Below are 22,000 nucleotides of genomic sequence, written 5' to 3'. Positions count from 1 at the left end.
TCCATTTCTTTAAGTTACTTTTAGTTGGATACTATATATTTAAAATGACTATCTTATTCAAGTATAAATGTACATGTGACAGATTTGAGAACAATCAAATAGCAAATAGCGTAACATTAGCCCAGAACCATTGTTAAAAGAAGCCACGCATTCGTGACATCCATCGTTAATGTGTTAATTTTCAAAGTTCATCAGTGTTCCAAGATGGAATTCAAAAATGGGAGATGGGAAATGTTAATGGAAAATGACGGTGAACATATTGATTATTAAAAATAAATATCATTTATTTACATTGGAAGTCGGTGTCAGTATATATTACAAAATGGTCAAACATGGAACGCAATTGTTTATATGTACTATAAGCGTATAATACATCAGAAACTAGAGTTTCATGGTTACCCATTCTTCATCAAGCAATCACAGCTATTTATAGCATACAGGGTGTCCCACTTAACAGGGGCCAGTAGCACTAGCTCATATCTACAAAAACGTAAGCTATTCAAACGGCAAGAAACAATTTCACTTTCCCATGACCATCCTACCGTGTCTATACGATCGAAGACGGACCATTCTATTCCCAGGAATCCCCTGTATAAATTCATCCTGATAAGCGTGGTACAAAAATGTTTTTATCAAACGATCATACGGCGTCGTATCACGTGCAGTTTGCTCGGGTACAGGTGGGGGGGGGGGCAAAGAAGGGGGAAGAAACAGACACCGAGTGTAATCCATATGCCACGGTCGAAGGGAATGCTAACGGAAGCGAAGCCGATACAGAAAATAGACTGCGCGAAGTCTGTTCATGTATATCTCGTGTGCCGAGCAGCATTTAAGCCTCCTACACACGTTGACACATGTTCCGATGCATCGATTCCCAGGTTTCACGATACATGCTGCAATGTACGTAGTTCGGCATCAGGGAATCAGCATCAGAAGCAACTGGCATCACACGACAAACTGAGAAGAATCGATAGTATGGAAACAAACTGATGCAGATGTACTATTGAGAGATTGTTTGATAGTTAAGCTGAAGAATGGTCTGATTGGTCGGTTCCCTTTTTTTCACCTTATTTTTTATATTAATTTACAAACATTTATTATTACTAAACTGCAAAACGGTAATATTTAGTGAAAGACACTTCTTGCCCCTGTACTATGCTGCTAGACATCAATTCATCCTCTAACTACTGAACGTTGCTCAGAAGATAATTCCAAAAAAGGCACAGACAAGAAGGTACCTTCACTATAAGTTTTATTTATAGTTTCGATTGGTTACGTATAACCATACGAATATCTAATTAGCATCAAACTTGAGATAAAGAAAGAAGAAAACTGATATTATATCCACATTCCTTCCAGACATCATCTTCTGCGCAACGAAGAGTAGGCTTCAAGTAACCTAAGAAGTTCACGCATCGCACAATGTTCCAGCGTGTGTAGGGAGCTTTATGAAGGAAACGTGGAGAAAAACGAGCCTGGACAAAACGACGTCCGCTAGAAGATGGTAGGAAGGGATGGAGAGGAAAAGTGAAGAGAGTACGCTAGTAATGAGAGTGAAAACAGAGGGAGGAGGACAGATCGACGGAACAGGGTAACGTGGAGGGGGTAACGGAGCAAGAAAAATGGCGGAAAACGAGGGAAAGAGAGAAGGGAGGAGGACAGCCACATTCAATACTATGCCGGTGGTTGTGGTTAGCAGTTGCCTAAGCCGGATATTCGAAATGGGAACCGAATGTGAACGCGATGCTCTGTGACGGCGCGATGCCGCGCCGCATACCTCGTGCCCGTGGCCCGGAATATGGCGGTACAGTTTGGTATTTGCGTTTTCAGGCGATCTAGCAACTGGCCCGGCAAGAATTTTATTCTGTAACGTCGCGGCGGCACGGCGTCCGGCGACAAGCCGTGAAACAGGTGATCCCGGCGCAGGAAGTTGTTTCACGCGTTCGCTCGCCCGGTTCGACGTTTCGTCACGTGTTTTACGATACAATCGCGGGGTTTCGTTCGGTCGTGTAGCACCTACCCTGGTCGCGCATAGAAATGCTCGTGTAAAGTGAATTTCTCGCTGACGCCGATAGGGAATCGATAACGCTGTCGAACCGTGACCGTTGTAACGGCTCGTTTTATTAGACGCGCACTGGTTGTACGATCGGTTTTGACGATCGTGCTACGGGCATATTGTCGAGTTGACGCTGGATTGATCAGTCCTTTCGGGTAAAATGAAACCTTCATGCGAACTTGCTCGGATAGCCGTACTCTGGGAGGATGTTCGGCTTTCATTGGGAATATTGTTTGGATTGGCACTTTTGTAAAGATACTTTGTTTCCTGCGTGATTTTAGGTTCCGATTACTTGTTATTGGCTTGTTTCGAAACTTATTCGGTTTCATTTATTAATATATAAGGAGGAAGGAGAAACGATAAGAGTTACATAGAAAATCACTATTTTAAGTTAAATAATTGAAATTTTTAATGAATGCACCGCTTATAAATATTGAACTGGAAAGACTGCAGGACATGATATTAGTTTATTTGAAAATGTATGATTTTGTGGATCACTACAAAGTTAATTCAAATAAAATTATACTCGATCCACGTAGTAATTAAAATAAGATTTCTCGGTATAAATGATGTGTTGTTTATTTAATATGATTATAAATACCGTTAACTCGTGTTAATATTCCCCTTTAACTTTGAACGGGATAGCTATCCAGATATCATCGGAATAGCTGAACGTAAGAAGTGTAGCCAGCTAACTCGTTGTCACAGGAGTCACGTTCACACGAAAGGAAGTTAAGCGATACGGAGACTACAATCGGATTAAATTTAACTGGCCGTTTAAGGCCGCCTCTCCAACTGTGGATCACTTCACTTTTACGCCATGTTAACTTTCCTAATCGTTTCATTTCCCTGATTGTTTATATTGTTCTTCTGCAAAGTTCTTTTGTCGAAATGGTATGCGAACACTCTAGCAAAAGTCGTACAGATCGATTATTCGCTTTGTGGGACTCGATGACAACTCCGGTAACATTAGCATTCGGCTGTCAATGTCGGACAGTGAACGGCTAATGTCTACGGAATTCGCAAGAGAAATCAGTTTCAGCGGATATCGCCTACGGGTGTCTCGTTGTGACTCTATCCATTAGGTAGCTTCGAAAACGCGCCGTTAATAAGCAACAAATCATTGCCGGAACTGTTGCCTTAAATATCGTGCCATTTCGAGAATAACATCTCTCGTTTTACGAATACGTATACGAGCAATATTATTCGCGTTAAAGTCATTCGCGAAAAGAATTGTTACATATTCAATCTGAGAATTCCATCGGCAAAAGTGAGTTCAATTAATCCTACACTGGTCAGCTTGCCAGCCATTACCAAGCTGCAAGACATATGACCATAAAAATCATTAAAATATCCCCCTCATCGTTTTCCTTTGAATTTCACATTAATGTTTTGCAATAAATCAATCCTCGGCTTTTTTACCCGGTGTTAAACAATAATTTATATGCGTCAACAGGGCAGTAATATATATAGTTATATTTAAATATTCAGGGAATCTATATCGGTAGTCGCATAAACGGTGGTTAATTTATAGCCGCTCGCTGTTCGAAGGGGGTAATAAATATTGCAGCAACCACAACGAAAGTTCTTATTTATGGCACTCGGGCAGAGGAGAAAATTTTTCACCGGCTTACGTAATTTTGTGAAGTCAACGGCTCTTGCATAATAATTTCTGTTCTACATGAAACTAAGCTAAGCAACTTTCAATGCTGCGCCGGGGCTGCGCCGCTACGGTTTCGTGAAAGTAGGTATACACAAGAGGAGGAAGACGCGCTCGCTTCGGCTCCGAACTTGATAAAGTCGTACCGAATAAATTCGTTAACGAGATTTCTTGCGAACTAGTTAAAAATTGCTGGCCAGTTATGGAAGCAAAGTGTTGCTCCGTCTTATCAATTCGAGGACTAGTATGCATGACGATGATTGGATTAACGTTGGAGTGCTTGAAACGTACATATATTTATATGGGCACAAAAGAATGGAACCACGCATGAAGTTAAAGAATGTAACCCATAAAATCCAAACTTATAATTTCATGTTATTGTTAAGTTGTACAGCAATCGAAGACTACGCTACTAAGTTAAAAATTAAAATAACCTCTATGATTTTCTCCTGATCTTCATACCTCAATATTTTTATATTACAGAATTTTATATTATAAAGATTCATATAATCAAATCATCAGAAACCTCTAGCCTACCATACTTCTCGAAATATTTACAATAACAGAATGAACTTGGACACCATATATACAGAGTCCCTAACCATCCATCAAACGTCCCCGCCTCTAAGTCAAGATTCACATACCGAGGAAACGCTCCCTCTTCCTTTTCTTCTCAACCTTCCTACCTCCAACAATTTCTAGACCATTCAAAACAGAATCACACATCCCACGAAAACTCCAATATTCTAATTTCAATGAACGATTCCTAATTGGCAATACCTAACACGACAGAAATTGATCGAACAACAGAAATATAATTCATCCCTATATATCCACCGTAACGACCAACCGCCCCTAACCTAACAAAAGAAGAACCCGTCGCCGAGGTGAACCGAAAAACTTCTGAGGAACAAAGCGAAGTCGGCGGAAGGAAATTTGCAAAAATTCGGGGAGTCTGCGGCCGGCGGCGTACAATACTTCTGTTGTGCAGTCGATCGGTCTGCCGTGCGTCGTGTCGCGTCGCGTCGGTTAGGTAAGGCGACTCCGCGGAGGGGTTCGGTTCGCCGAGGCCCTCCCGTTCCGCCGTTCACACAATGCATCGTCTTTTAGGTGGTTCTCCTCGTGGCAACACACAGTCAACATCGCGCATTAATACGCACCGCGCCGTGGCTTTTATGAGCTTTGGAAAAGAGAGCGATAGACTTCTCCACCCTTCCTCCACCTGCGCAATCCGCCGGGCTGTTTTCAACGTGGGCCGACCGCCACCGCCACCGCCGCCGCAGCAGCAGCAGCCGCCTCCGCGATGCGTGTGTTTGCCTCACGGCCTGGCAGGCAACGGCGTCGCCCGTCCGTTCGCAATCAAACTTGCGTCGACAGTGCCGTATCATTCTGAATCACGCACACGAGCGAACGGTTCCACGGGGGAGGAGGCATTCACGTGTGGCCTGCATACGCTGGATCCCGCGCGCGGACGACCGTGGCGAACGCCGCGCCGCCGCCGACGTCTGTGGGCCCCGCGCGTGTGCGTAACCAGGACCTTTCTAAACGCAGACACGAGGCACTGGTCTAGCCAAGGGTTGCGACGTGAGTGCTTATTACACATTCAAGGCTTGCATTTGCACTGTGGCCTGCTGGAAAGCTGCACGCCGTTTCCCTTCCCTTTTCCCTCCGCCTGTTCCCCCCCGCCGACCTCTGCCTGCCCGACTCCATCGCTGCTACCCTCTCCTCCATCTCCTCCTCTTCCTCCTCCTCCTTCTCCCTGCAGCCGTTCCCGAGCCCCGCCGGTCAGTCTTCTTCTTTCTATTCCTTCTCGTCCGACTAAGGCCGGTTTCGTTATATACGACATACCACGGCCATTGCCGAGGATCCGACAAAAAGATCCACCGATGCGCTCGCCGAGATTCTTTCCCTCCGACATTTTCATTTCGTTTCGCCGCCGCTTCCACATCGCCAACGGCTTTCCCGTGGACCTCCGCCTTCCCCGATGTTACCGATGTTGCTTGTCGCGGACGCCACCGAAAATCTTTGAATCGGGCCGGACTCGCTCGAATGCACTCTTTGTCAGTGGTGGGTTGGAGGTTTGAACGGGGAGACACGACGGCGAAATTTCGGGGGTTTTTGAATAATGGTGGTGAGTGTATTTGAAGATTTGAAGATCTGATAATTGGAAAATTGGTAAATTTGAAAATTGATAACTTAAAAACTTGAATGTTTGAAAATTTGAAGATATAACGTTTCTAATTTTTTTGATTCCTTTGTAAGATTTCGGGACCATATTTTTGAGATATAATATCGTAAGAAACAACAAAGGCAATGCAGTAAATATGCGATAACTTTATGAACAATGGAAATTCAGGAATAGACATTGAAAATCGGAAGATAAATTTCCACTGTTATTTTTCCATACAAGCGCGTAGAATAAATGTAATGGGTCTGTCACGTGACTAGCCCGCGGCGTAAGAGCCGTCACAGTGAAAGTTCGTTCGTAGTTGCGCATGTGACCGCGGAAAAATAAATATTGTCATGCGGGAGAGCTATAGTTGAAGCAAAATCAATCGGTCGTTGAAAATCACTGCATTTTCCTTTATTGTTGATTCGAAGCAGTTTCCTGCTCTTTTGAAGAGAACCTTCACAGATTCGATTTAGTCCTTTGTCATGGCCAGACTGCAGATTCTCGAACAATATTAAGTTCTCAAGAACAATATCCTGTGCTCCAGATAAAGCAGAACTTTATTCTCTTTTCTGTGTTTAATAAAAACAAATTTGTGTTAATGTTTCAGGAATTACAGTATAAAGAGCATGCTATAATTTTCTGTTTACGAGAATAGAGCAAGGAAGTTAATGAAGATAGAGGTTGGAAATTACTGGAGGCTGGGTGAAGTTCTAGGGGGTGAGAGGAAATCTCTGTAGTTTGAACGGTGGTACGATAGATCGTCGGAGCACCGTATGACCACTCTATTTGATCCCGACTGTACTGACATTTAAAGAACGTCTCGTGTATTTTGCATTCACCCAAGAGATACTCCACGTACCAGCCGTGATTCTCGTCACGAGTGGTTAACTACATTGTCACCGTATAGATACGTAGGTTTTACCTTTTTTGCGGTAATACCAGCAGCTTGTTCCCCATGGGGAAAAACTCGCGGCAAGATATTATGAAACGCTCCTGGCGATCCCCTGTTCTCTGTATGCATATGTAAATACTACGAGAGTTACGTCGTTGTGCCCACGCCGTTTCCGTGTTTAAATTTTTTGTTATAAATAAACAAAGGTATGTCACGTGAGAAAACAGGGAATTCAACTGCAAATTATCAAATTCCATATCTCTGCGATTTACGATACTACAGTGTAATCAATATTTTATTTTCCATAATTAAACAATTTTTATTTTTATAAAACTAGCCAATATTCTACAATTTTCTGACATTCACAATCTCCTTTTATCATGTTCATTATAAGATGAATCTTTACGAGTGAATTACAACTAAATCAATCAACAGACTACAAATCTTTACTTACATTTGCATAAACACATTTCACATAGTTCTAGTGAAAAATAATTACACTTAAACAAAAGAATACACAATAAAAATGAAAGTAACAGAACAACGTCATTGCATCTTTCCAAATTAATCCGTTCACCGTCTATCATTTCGAAAGAAGCTCACCAGAAACCGAAGATGACAGCGACAGACAAGATCACCGTGGATAAGTTTCACCTTCGATAAAAGACCGATTGTGAAACCGCCTCGTACATCACGAGGAAAGTGAGCATCGAGGAGAGGGCACCGTCGCCGTGGGAAAACTTATAGACCGCGAACCGCCGGCGTGGGAATAATTCCGGGTTAATTTATCCCGCTGAATCCCTCACAATTAGATCGGATCCGGTTGGTCAGTTGGCGCGATTAGCGGTTTCTCAAAGGTCAGCTATTCAGGCTCGAGTCAGTTCGGAGGAGGGAACAGGCAGCCGAAGAAAAGGAAAAAAAACGGGTTTTCGGCAGGGAAGATCAATGGTTACGCGACTGGTACGGTTACGTCATCGAGAAAAATGTATTCCCGATTGTAGGCGGGCGCGAGGCACCGCCACCGACAAAGGAAAATACGAGGATTCCCGCCCCGTAGAAGACAGGTTGCTGGAAGTCTGTTGTCGCTGCCGAATTTGAGTGCGATGAAATCATCGGTTCCTCTCATTTCGCTCCTCCCTCTTCTGGACGTTGACTTCGGGGCCACGGCATTGCCAACGGAACCCTCTTCGAATGTCCCCAGATCCGGGTTTCTTTTGAGTAATCGCCGGTTAACGTCGACGCTCCGCGCTCCCGTCGAATTTTTTGTCGAACCGTACGAATCTGCGGGTAGTTAATACCCAGCTCGTCCTTTTTTCCCCGGCCCGAACACGACTGAAGCAACGTGAAAGAATTACCGCTCCGTATTATCGAGGCACGAGAATTTAAGAGCGACGACCCTTTTCGGCTTCGGCTGCGTTTGAAAATGGGCCACAGTGGAAGATATATATTCTACGTAATAATGATGAATTATATATCATAACGAATGTGAAATGCTCTGCGAATGATTTACGCGGTAATATATCACGAACGATTGATGCATTGGGTTTTCAATGTTTTTAAGAAAGAATATGGAATATTGTTAAAAGGTTTATCGATTGATGTTTGAGCACACGGTTATTCGAATACAGATTCAACTTTCCGTAACCATAAATTAGAGATACGAAAAGGTTCGTTGCTAATTTACTTTCATATGAAAAGCAAAGTTATCGTTAGATTACTGGCAGTTCGAAGATCATAATTATAACGATTGCGTATCGGGGATAATGTTTCACGTCCGTTATTACACATCCGTAATTAAGAAAGAGATTCTTCTTAGCAAAAGCACGTTGCATTAAATTCGAAGTATCCTCACCAAGAAATTCATAAAGGATACACAGTACCAAACAAGTTTGTTCCACCCCTTAAATACTACAGGTCGCAGGTCCCAACAAAAACTGCCAATTACATCTTGCTCGGTCAAAAAAGAAATCGGGATCGCCGCTGTGGCACGACTCGGCGATCGCTAATCAATGTAGCAGAGACTTGTGCAAAATGTCACGTCGCTAACGGTAGTCGCGGTGCTTCGTATTTTCGTGTATTATAATTCCGTCAAAGGAGGCTCTTTTTACGGTGATTCTTAAACAAAATGCTAAGTCTTCGAATATTCTGTTTACGGCCGCCTTAAAAAATATATATATATATATACATGTATACGCTCGACCCATAAAACTAAAGTAACGGAATATACGACGGCAATGACGGGGTTTTAAATTGAATTTCGGGCCGAGCGTTACGATTGAGTTACGAAAAATCGGTGCCGGTGATTAAATGCGTGTATAATCGAGGCACACAGCAGCGAATTGATACGCAATTTCACGTGGACGTCTCCAGTGTAAAGACGGGGGAAACGAGGATCGAAGTGGACCGAGAGGACGGTGGGCTGCCATGGCTTTGCTCCGGCGTGACGGGCCACATTCCACGCATTCCACGCGGTCACGGCCATATCTCCCATTCCTCTAGATTTCACGTCCCACCAGCAGCCCTACCGTCGATTTCATCGCCACCGCCGACACCATCCTCTTCGCCAGCGCCACCACTACCTTTCGCCCGTGCACCTCTCTCTGTTCCTGGCTTTTTCTTTGTCCCTTTTACGATCTTTCTTCCTCTTTCTCTCCTTCTCTCTCTCCCTCTCTCTCTCTTTCTTTTTCATTCTTTTTCTGAGCCTATTCCTTTCATCCATGTCACCTACGTCTAGAGCACCTCTGAGCCTGTATTGCTTTCTTTCTGCGATTCCTGTTTTATCCGAAAAAGTGATATATTGGGTGTACACGAAAGTAATGGCCGCCGATGTGTCTCCGAGAGGATTCTTTCGGGCATATGGCGGCGAGAAGTTACTCGGTATGAACTACCGTGTAACTTTATGTGAATTTATAGTACGAAACTTTTTGAGTATAGTGGAATGCGGATTTTAATATTTTGTGTGGGCTCATTTTGTTTTGGATTTCGCGGAACCGTTTGCGAAGGTGGAATTTTAATTTTCGTTTCTTTGGGGTTTGTTTAGAAAAGATTTAGAGAGTTTTACTTATGCGATCGGAAAGTTTTAATTAATTAGAATTTTGATTTGGTCGGGGAAAGAATGGTTTCGATGGAATTTTTCGTTGATAATGTCTGGACCCGATTCGAAACCACTCGTGTATTTATTCTGCTCGTAAAGTAACTCGACGGAGAACAAGTTTGAAAGTTTTGATAAGTTGCTTATATCGTTAGTAACGTGTACATGGAACATAGAACTCGACAGTTTATAGGACCATTAAAACAAAGTTATGTTTATCTGAAATTAAATTGCGGATGCTTGGAATTGTTTCGGTAAAATATTTTAAGTCCTGCGTGTAATGAACAGAATCGATCGCGTCTGATAAGAAAGATTTCGAATATAACAGCTTTGCGTACGAATTTAATTTATAGTCAGAATTCAGGAAACGTTTCTCGCCTACGCATATTTTATGCTCAATAGTAAATAAATTTCCTGCATTGTAAGCGAAGCACGGTGTCCTGCGATATTTATCCGGACGTGTAATATTGGGAAATGATTTGACTACCTGTCGAGTACTTCATTCGATTTGACGCCAAACTGATGGAGAATTCAAGAAAACGTCGATAGAGACGTAAACTGTGCATTGCGATGCGTGGGCGAGTGCGATCGCGGCGAAATTTATTCAGCAATGTTAAAGGTTGCGTAATAATTAATACGATTGACTTCGGAAAATCCGTGCTCTCGTTCCTAGACAACACCACTTTATTTAACACTAGAACTACCGAACCAGTGACAATGACTGGTTTCAATTTTTTCGAAGGATTGAATATTCGAAATGATCTTGAAAGTAAATAGTTTCACTTGAATACTATAATCAACGTCTGAAGAGACTGAAAATAATCTATTGTTGCAGTTTTTATAAAAACTACATATTAATCGTATTAAATGCTCGGTAGTTCTAGTGTTAAAATTAGATACATGTAATTTCCATTTTTACAACCCTTTGCACTCGGAAGTCTTTGATTAGAAATATTGAACAGTTTCTAATGAGTTGTAGGCAACATTCTTTGAGACGAACTGAATGATAGAACATACGTAAGTTAAGAAACAAAGTCATTGTTTCTATATTTCACATGTTTATGGATTATACGGAATTTAATATTGTGTAGTACTTTATAACTTTGGTATATCAAATCGAATAGCGAGCGAGAGTTACCTCTCGAGTGCAAAGAGTTAAACATCTATATACTTTTTCATTCATCCTCCAACAACTTTCAAAATCCCCCAATTTTCCAAAATAAAACTATAAACACGATTTCCCCGTAAATCATAACAACGATGCATTAACGCAACACTGCAAGTTAAATATCACACGATGATTCCACTCAAATTATACCCGTTTCATTACTAACCCATCATTACACCTACACATTCTCCAATTACACGTAACACAACCATTAAATCCACGTTAACCAACGATCATATTCTACGCAGCAACAAAAAAAAGGCATCCTAACAGAGAACCGTCCACAAAATGTATCTTATATTCCCAGTTCTTCGATCGCCAAACAATTCCATCCAGTCAGCAGCCTAAATGAACGCGTTCGGCTAGCCCAGCGTCGGGGAAAAATTAAGCAATCGAACCGGATAATTCGTTGGAGCAACACGGGCGAAGAATAATTGGCGGATTCACAAGAAGCCGGAGAATCGGTCGGCGGTTTCAGTTAACGTAGATGCGAAATACCGCAAAATTGTTTGACCATCGTTCCGGGCAGCTTTGCCCGGCGTAACGTAAAACCCGGTGAAAATTAGAAGATACATACATACGTATATACCTGTGTACGTGTGTATATCGTTAGAAGGCAGGGGTTCGGCTGCAGAGGGAAGTGCGGATGGAGCCACAGTTCTAGCTGCAAGCCGGCTCTTTGATCAGCAATTAACACCAACGGGGCTGCACTGAGCTCGATCTTCCGTATGCTCATTGGATGAACCCCGTCGAGATACCTAGAACCCCTGAATCCTTCCTCTGGCCCCCGGTCCCTTCATAAATCGAACGGTTCACCTGTTTCATCATCCTTCGGCGCGCCTCACGGCTTTGCGGGTTATATCGGCGCGGTGTGTATATACGTGCAGCCCGGTTGCACACGCCAGTACAGTCCGGTCACGCTTCTGATTGATCATGTTTCCGAATGCATTGGCCAAGCGCGCCACGGCTGTACATACATAGATACATTCGGGGGGCGAGGCTTTCCAGAAAATTACTGACCGAGCTCCAAATTGCGATCGAGTCGGCTCCTATCGCGGATCTTATCCGGCGGCTCCGTGACACGAAAGCGCATGCTCCTATTTTTGTATACCCCTAATTTAGTACCGGACGAAGGGAGCTTCGGAATTGGTCCGTGGGGTAAACGTCTTAAGTGATGGCAGCGTTTAGCAACCCTATGCTTGCCTTTCTTCACGTGAATATATCTTTTAGCTGCCCTTGTGGTCTGTATAACAGGTTAATGATTTAGTTTATTGAAAATTAGTTATGTTTCTCTGTACAGTAATTATCTTGATTTATTGAAGATTACATTTTGGGAGAAATCGTATGTCTGGGATACAAGTGAAGATTTATATATTTCGAATGAAATTCGTGATGATTATCTAGATTTCGATGAAATAATTATTGTTATATAATAAATACATTATAGTCGACGAAAATGATATATTTGTTGTATCTGGAAACACTCTTTCGTTAAGATATAATATTTCGAACATTCACGAATAACAACGACCGCATCGATGAATTACATCTCAAGCGCAAGAACGACTCACAAATTCCGGATAAATTCGATTATTCAGGCGCGTATCGGTCGCAGGAACTCAATATGTCGAATGGCAAGCTCGTATTGTTGAAAAGTCAGAGTTATCGTGATGGATTATTTTAGCCGCAGCCCCCCAGCAAAGACGGCGTTCAATGCCACCGATACACGACACACGATACCGTCTCACCGATTGCAGATTCTTTTCAGAAAATCCCGTCTGGACCGAACTGCTGGCGCATCCAATCGAGATCCAATGTGCAAGATGGCGTTTCCTTATGTAACATACGGTTACGTGTGTATATAGTAAGCTACGGGAACGTGTCTTTTCCCGAGCACTCTTTTTTCCTCTATCCATCGCTCCCACTTTCTCCATCAGTCTTCCTCTTTCACTCGGTCCGTTTTCCTTCGAGACTGGTGGAACGGTGATACTGGCATTAGAGATGTCTGCCGGATTAGATCAGCAGCAGGGACGCTTAGGTCACGGGGCGAAACACGTTCCGAGGGCCGAGGAACTTTTCCCTCGGCATTGTCGCGCGAGTTAACACCGATGTTTTAATGGCTTCCAGTGTTATTCCGAGTACGAAGCTTCAGTTGGTAGAGCCCGGCAGACTTGGGTAGTAGTACCTCTACGTTTGCCGACGTTGTTATTGTTAACGTTTGGTTAGCGACTTTCAAAATTCCTCGAGGTTTAGGCATAACTTACACCGAAGACCGGTAGTTTGCTAATTAGCGAATGTTGATTCAATACGAGCGAGATCGGTAAAGATTCCGTTCAAATGTTGGACAAATATTTGCCTTGCCTCGATTCTGGTCTTCAGTCTGCTTTTGCAATTGTACGTCTTGCGGAGAGCCTGCTGCTCGAGTGTATCTGATCATTTATGGTAATCGTAGACTCGAGGGAAAAACGAAAGACGTTGGCATGTATGATGTTATGATAGTCTGTTCACGAATACTTTTTGGTTATCTGTGTTTGCCTTGTGTGCATTGTCGTTGCGATTCAATTTTGACCGAGAACAAATTGACGCGATGTGATGTTGTTACATGGATAGAACGTATGGATGGTGCTATCTCCAGCTTGGTAATAGTGTATATAAAACAAATAAACGTAAGATGTACGTAAACATCAGAAGTGAATTTAACGTGACACAGAAAGATGTCATCAGCAGTGAACGTGTTGGTTTTGCAATAATTGAAGTGTCCATTTGCGTTTATTTAAACAAATGGTCGAATATATTTGACCCGTATTCTATATAGAATGTGTTAATGGTAAATAAAGGAATCATTCCTTTAACTGCTCTGTTTGTAGGCAAAAATATGGCGTCGCTAATGGCTTGGCATCCGTCCATGAGGATTATTGCACGTAAGCATCTTGTGAACTACATTCTAGAATATTCTTCTTTATCAATTTCCACAGAATGATTTTCTATTCGCAGTGAATAATTATAACTACAATTTTCCATGAAAACAAAAATTATTTTCCACTTAAGAAGTGATTAAATATTTTCGGTCCGCAGCGTTTACGAAAATTCACGTTGCAGTGAAATAACCCGCTGCCTGGTCAAAGAGTTGAAATGTACAACTTTAATACGGAGAGTACAAGTGAAAATAAAGTAAGAAGAGTTTATTCCAGTTGAACCGCAACAATAAAAAGATCTCCCGCCGCGGGTAAGGATATTTTCGTGGTTATTGTGGTTAGAACTCGTCCGGTTTTTTGAACTCGGTTTCGTAAAACTGCGTTGTTTATTTTCTCTTATTTAATACGTATATATGTATATCTTTTTTTAATAACTCGAAATGCCCATGGGGCATATACTGGAACATATTCGCGGGACAATGGGCCTACTACCTTGGCCCTTTTTAATGGCCCCGGGCGATACCGGCAACTCAGGAACAATGGCCCGCCGTCGAAACACAAACTACAGTTTCATTAGTACTCATAACTGATGAAATTAAGACCCCTTTTCCTGTCGCCGTCCTGCCTCCTTGCCGGCGTTTCGCGTGTCATGGGTTAATTAAATCTGACCAAAAACATTCCACGAAATTCTGGATTTTCCGCGCGCCCTTCCGCACTGTCTACCGCACACACTGCCCACTTTGACAGCGAGAATGGAACTCTCCTATTGAAGTTACTTCAATGAAACCTGCATAATGCATTTAACAATATTATTCCACGGTACAGCCACTTTCACGTTCATTTTTCTAGCGTGCACGAGAACCTACGCGCGCTCGCGAAAATTATTTCACGTTTCAAGAGTGTTCCTGTGACGCCGCGAACGAGAGAATTCACGCTGGTTCGCAACTTTATATCCCGCCTAACAGAAACCGAACGATCCTGTTCGTAAAAATTGTCAATTTCATCATTCGCGGAATGAAGTGTTCATTGGAAAATAACGTTTCGCCCAAAGACAACTGAGAAACTAGTTGTATCCCTTGAAGAAAGTCATTTTCATTTGCAGTGGTGTCCATACCAATTCGACAGCTGAACGTAAAACGAATTCTTCGATTGAAAAAATTATAAATTACTCGAAGTTCCCGATTAATCTCGTAAGTCCCGAGCCCACAACTAATTTCACCGAGGAATTTTATTTCTACCGAACGCTCGAACGGCAAGCGCGTACCTTGAATATATCGAGTTTATATTTTTCAGATAAATTCAGGCATCGGGGATTATCCCTGACGAAACGATGAAAGAATATACGAATTTCTGGCAATCAAGCGCGCCCGTGGAATCGCCATGCATCAGTCTCGGTAATGCCCGTCGTAATTTCGCCCCGCGATCAACGAAGACTGGCATTTGTCTCTCAAGATTATCGCTCGTCGCTATTATCGGATTGGGAATTAATAGTGAGCACGGCGTATAGATAGCCGGGTTATTGGCAGTTAATGCCTGCAGTAATTTATCGATAGGAAATCCGTAAGGATAGACGTAAACCGGCAACCTGCTACCATCTCATTCGTCCACGCGGCATAAGCATTCACCCCTTTATTGCTGTGCTCTACTTCGACCGGTGTTTTATTGTTTTCATCGCATGTCGAGTAGGAAAAAAAGGGTCATTCGCATAGCTAAATCAGTCCGGCGCGCACCGATTGCTTTGCGATACTCGACGCGGGGCGCAGCTCCTTATCGAGCCAGTTGCGTAGTCGTTGCGAATGTTAATTGCTCTAATCATTCTAAATCCTCGCTGTGAATGAGAGACCTACTTTTCAACGTGCAGACCGCTTCAACAAATTCCACTCGGGCACACTTCGTGCACTCGGGTTGAAGCCATTCGAACGGCGGAATCGAAGTCAGCCTGCTGGGAACATTTACAATGAGCTACAGTGAAATTGTGGAATTATAAGTGCACTGGTAATTTTAAGATGAGCTTATATCAAGATTATGGATAAATAGGTTTACGCGAAGAATAGAGATGAATAAAGGCTGAAAAGTATTTCTGACCTGGATTGAACCGATAACGAACTGTTCGATAATTCAGATAAGACGTCGTCCGCTAAATTTCAACCCCCTATCTTGATCAAGGAAAATTTGGGTTATCAGATTTTGTTGTATTGGACGTGTTTTATCTTTCACGAGACAGTTGTGAAATCGTTTTCTGAGATATTAGTGGACTGATGTTTGGTGGAAAATTTAGTAGAGTGGAGGTATTTTTTGTTGGTTCCAGGTTCTATAAATTAGCGCGCAAGAATCTGGTTCGTATAAATATTCAGTCTATTTATGAGAGAACTTGATATTCTCAACTCCAGTCAACCTGTCCCCGTGCCAACGAAATACTACGTCACACGAACCCTGTATTATCTCCCTCCCTGCGACACTTTAACCCATGGGACACCAAAGCCTAATTCATGCGACGAAATTCTGTGTTCCAAGCTTTGCTCTGTTCTATTATTCTCGCTTCTGTGTGGAGGCTTTAAATATTCAAGCAGGTCGCAGTGTCAAGTGCACGTCAACGGGCCATGTACAATTTAAGCTACATGTAAATAACATTTATCTGAGGAGTGGTGTGACTGATTTTAATCTTTCTATATTTATTAATTATCAAATAATACGATGGAAAATTGTTTGTATATGAAAATTCTAATTCTGTTTCGATAATAAATATGTATTAATCGAACATAATATTTTCCAATTTTTCTGTACGCAAATGAATGTAAATAAACAATTCTTAATTAGACAAAACCATTTAACCGAGAAATACGTTTGTATAAACGATATAATTGAAACTTTAACTAATTTAAATAATTTCGTCAATTATCTTCGTTTCCTGCCATTCTCGACGAATAAAACGTTACGAACTATTATCGGAAGTAAAAGGAAATTTATTGAAAACCAAGGTGCCCGGTGCGAAAATAAAACCATTCCACTCCGCATTTTTCTCGGAACTTCATTGGAATATAATCTGCCTAAACGGTTATTGCAATGCGCATTTTTAAACGTACGCGTAATAACTCGCCACCGATGAACTGCAGAGTTTCCACCGCCAATTATGCGGTGCATAGAAGAGCATAGAGCGCGGTATCGTCATTTTGTCCCGTGCTGTTTACAGCTTTATGAGCACACCGTAAAATTCATGCTTTAACTCTTGCTTGCTCGAATCTAATTGAGAACTTCCTGTGTGCCAATAATATCACACGGAAAAAAGAATGGGGGAAAAAATACAAATCGTATTGCGGCCGGCAGCACGTAAAAGCGTGTGCACGCAAGAGAGAAACAGCGACGAAGGGGGGGGGGGGTAGAGGGAAAAAGAGAGAAGTAGAAATTGTGTGTGGCCGTGAATGTCAGTATGAATAATTGTTATTACCCAGAGTGGAGAGAAACCGCGAGACAAAACCGGAAGTACACTTGAGTAAAGTGGATAAGCGTAATGGTGCGTTGTGCACACAGAGGGTACATGCGCTAGTGTTATCAAAGGGGGTGCGTACACGGTATAAATTCTTGGCGGGAAGAAAATAGTGGCGCGAAATGGCGAAAAAACTCGCGAGGAATATTGTGTCTTGGGCTCGCATCAGCTTGCGGTTAGCGGTTGTCCTCGCACGAAATGTGTTACACTTATTCACACGGTTTCGCACGCGAGCCAACTCGACACCACTAGAAATCAAGCGTAACGCAGCTTCAGTGGGTGTAGAGGCGTCGTGAATGGAGGCAAATTTTAGACATTTTTTAGTTATTAATTATTACGCGAAAACTTGTGACTTTTTCTGTGTGCATAACTATAACATTCTGCTTTATATTTATATTTTTGCTAAGCTAAGACGTTACAAAATGGCGCAGTTATTCGCTAGCTTCGGAACCCTTGTCATAAAATGTTTATTGTTGTCTCGATTGCAAACAACAGAAACATCCGAAGATAAAAATTTTTGTGCATTTATGAAGAGAAATATGTTATCTGAAATGGTGGGGATTTCTCGAACTTTCAATTATTATGGAAATGGCAAGCATTTGAAGCGCAAAAACGTGTTCTTACCCCCAAGAGTTAATTTTAAATGGTTATGACGAATTAAATAATTGAACAGAGGGATATATGAAACAAGCGTACTTTTCAAATACACTCGATTTTTTTTTAAAATTTCCCATTACTTTTGCGAATTTCATCGTTGTGCAAACGTCGTTAAACGTTAATGAAACTCCAAACGAATATTCGCATATTTGTGCGAAACGATGAAAGGAAAAATTCGAATCAAAGGGGAACGGAAGATTTAATTTTAATACGTAAAGCGATAAACAGTACAAGCACCGTGTAATATTAATAGTTTATCTACGGTATGAGTATGTGCACTCTGTTAATATGTTGTAAAGCTTATTATATACTGGAGGTCTTTCGGTAAGTGCGAATAGGGTAGTTGCCGGAGAATGGTAAACTTAAACTGCCAGGAGGTTATGGCGTGCAGGTGGAATGTCTTTATGCAGGAAACGTGTAAGGATACTGCGGGAATCTGATGTCACTTGATGCTTTCCTTAAGGATCTATTACCTTGCTAAGAAGGCCCGTGTCTTTGTTCGGAGATAAAGGGCGCGGTAAACTGTTCCGCTTATCATTTGCTTAATAGATAATCTGCAACTAAGATTAAATAATGGAACAATGAATACATATATATTATCTTTGTCTGAAGTAACTTTATGTGCTTATATTTATATTCTTGCAAATACTTACATAATTCTTATTTAATAATTATAACAGTATATGTGCCATTAATTTTACTTCAATCAGAATTTTGTTTTATTCTGCAGTAATAATTGCATATTGTATTGTATATAAAAAAAATATATTAATTTAATTGATTATAAATGATTTGAAAGAAAAGTTACAGAACTTTTTTCATTGTTTTCTTATAATTGATCAAATAAATATAGGACACGTGAAAGTTGTGTAATGGAGAATCGACGAGAAAGATTATTTTTCCTGGTCGTTGCCACCTGTAAGACAATACTGGAAAGTGTTCACCAATCCGAAGAAGCAAAGTGGATAAACGTAGTGGCACGATCTGCACACAGAGGGGCCGTGTGTGCCTCATTTAAACATACAACTCGCGCATCGCGGAAACCCCAAGTGGACAGACGCCACGATAGCCGGCCTGTCGTTCTCAAGATTTTGAAAACTTAAAACCCGGCGGCTCCTCGTGTTTCTAGAGCCACCGAAGTGCAAAATAATACACCCGCGTCAGGATACACGTAACACTAGACAACGACTGGTATTGTGGTTCAATTTCAAAGTTTCTTCGCTTCTTTCACTCTTCAAGTATACAGTATAATTTCTAAGACGAGAAGAATATTTCTTGTGGATCCTCTTAATTAAGCGTTAAAAGAGATCGATTCGTCTATTTCTCTATTGTTTAAATTTTCTTGTTATTCGATGTGTAAATTTCTGATCTAATTGTAAGCTGACATTATTAGCGACAATAATTTAATGTTTCCTTATAGAGAAATCAAATTCTTAATTTAGAAACTAAGAACTGAGAACATTTGGAATCATCGCGACTGGGTTATGACCTTTCGCAGTTACTGGCACATCTGTACCAGTGAACTATAAAGGGTTAAACAACGGAAAAATGCATTTCCAATACACATTTTCTGGGGATTTCTGCTTCTTTATGACGCGATATAAAATGTTCAGCGACGAAGAGAATAATTATTACAAGAAACCTGTATTTCCTTTTGCTGCAACGCATATTACGTAGATACATTAGACATTGAGGTTTATAGGGGTACTAAAAGGCTGCTTTACCATTCCCAGACAGGATTTTAATAATATTCACGTTTTACACCTTCAATTCACGGTTTATTATCACCATGCTTTTCTTGCAACAGTTTGGGAAGTATAAGTTCCATATGAATATCGACCAGAATATGCAGACTACAATGCATGCATATTAATAAAGTTGTTTAACGTTGAATTCGTCCATAAAGGACATTTCAGTGTCATCGAGTCTTTTCGTATATGACTCCTTCATCTAAAAGGTATGATAATTTATTTTCCACTAATACATTTCTTAAATACCATTCTCATTTAGAAAATTATTACTATTATTTACAAAAATTCTATTATAGAAAATAGTCAATGAATCTTTCTCGATTTCTAATTATATCACCTTCCATTCCTTAAATTACGAGAACAAATTATCCACCCCACATATTTTCAATTTTCAATAATTCCCATCAGAAAAGCAATATCAAACAAATACCAAAAACTACGCCATATTTTCAATTACCATCGAAAACTGCTTCCCGCGCTTCATCCCATCATCGACACGATCAACCGACTGAAACCCGCGCAACGCACAAAGAACCTTCCACCAAGCGGTTACGCAACTGTCTTATTTATCGCGCTGGTAGCGGATTAAAAAAATGTCAAACGAGCGTAAGATAGGAGGGGCGAAAGCCCGCGGGGTCGGCGTACACCCGCGTGCTGCCAATTAAATTCTCATGGATTCCTTGTAGTTGACAAGGAGCTCCCGAGCGGAGGAAAATACCACAAAAAGGGTGCTTTCAGTTCTATATAACAAAAACGGGAGGGGAGAATGAGCGAGCGAGTTCGAGTGGCACGACGAATCCACGGCGAAGCCATTACTACGTTCTTTGCCGGGGAAGTAATGTGTTATTGAGAAGCTACCAGGTGTAACTTATGCCTCCACCAAGCCTCGAGAGTTCATATTGTACCTGGGGTCTCCTATGAAGTGCTCCGACAATAATGGCCCACCCTTTGTGCACGATGCTCTATTGATGTCGAGAGGAATTCCGTAACGTCTGCGACCTGGAAGCACAGTCTCTATCTTCCTCTCTCTTTCTTTCTCCCCATACTTTCCTACTGATCTTTCTTTCCCTCTTCTGCGTCTCCCCCCCCCCCTCTCTTTCTCTCCACCTTCTCCTTCCTCTACGCCTCCCTCTCTTTTCCTCTCTCTCACCTTTAAACTCACCTGGAGTATCTGGCTTTTTTCTCTTAACCAGAAATATCTACGTTTCGACCGCGGCCCACATCGAGGATGAAAACGAGTATCGTATCTGGGCCGCCCACCATTGTCGCGGGCACAACGGGCGAGTTACCTCGGAGGGGTCCCACCTGGATCTCTTTTCGAGGATCCCGACACGACTCTGAGGAATCTATTCGTCGGCGTGTCACGATCGAATTTTCGACTCTATTATCTAAGGGCTCGTTAAAAAGACTTTCGGGGGCCTGTTTTGTCCGCGGACACGCCGGGGTGAGATCAGTCTCTCGCGTTTTCTATTGTCGACACTGGGCGAGGGTGACCGATGAATGTCGTTACAATGGGCCGAGACTCGAGAGCGCGGAAAGTCTTTTCTTCGGGAAACCGAGGCTCGAGGAGAACCGCCATCGAGAACGACTCCTGTGGCAAAACATCGGAAGACGTCGGCAAGATTCCCTCGAGTGCCACTCGAGGGTGCTCTGCGTTGGCCCGTCGTTACGTGACTCTCGCGCGATATTCTTGATAATTGACCGAGGACTCGTATGGTTCGTGGCATCGACGACTGCCGAAAATTTTAGACGGGTATAAAATTTCTGGATTTTAACGAACCACCGAGTCCGTCAAAGTAACGAGTTCTTTGGTTTCTTATTTCAATTATTGGTATCTGAAAAGCTTTGAATATTTGAAATGATTTTAAAAGTACAAAGTTTCACTTGAATATTGTAACAAATATGTGACAAGAAAAATAACCTGGTTTTTATTTTTCTTTCGTAAGTAGATATTGAAAAAGACTAAACGAAAATGACTGGATTGGTTCGTTAAATCATTGTTCACAAGTTTCAAATTTATAAACCGTTTTCTTTGGTTTATCAGTTTTTAAAGAGAACATTATTAGGAAAAACCTGCTAGTAATAATATCGTTCAAGAATTAATAGAGTAAGCTAATTTTTATTTAATCACAGTCACTGTAAATTAGTTTAGG

General features: G+C 41.7%; 2 protein-coding genes across 13 annotated transcripts in view; both read right to left on the bottom strand.

Annotated features, from left to right (window-relative positions):
• LOC116427769 (EGFR adapter protein) overlaps positions 1 to 22,000 on the bottom strand; it is a 211,405-nt gene that overhangs the window by 8,627 nt on the left and 180,778 nt on the right. The window lies entirely within an intron of this gene.
• LOC116427772 (UPF0389 protein CG9231) overlaps positions 1 to 22,000 on the bottom strand; it is an 86,097-nt gene that overhangs the window by 13,864 nt on the left and 50,233 nt on the right. The window lies entirely within an intron of this gene.

Source organism: Nomia melanderi, chromosome 9, assembly GCF_051020985.1.
Source record: "Nomia melanderi isolate GNS246 chromosome 9, iyNomMela1, whole genome shotgun sequence".
NCBI lineage: Eukaryota > Metazoa > Arthropoda > Insecta > Hymenoptera > Halictidae > Nomia > Nomia melanderi.
This window is presented reverse-complemented; position numbering and strand designations above follow the sequence as displayed.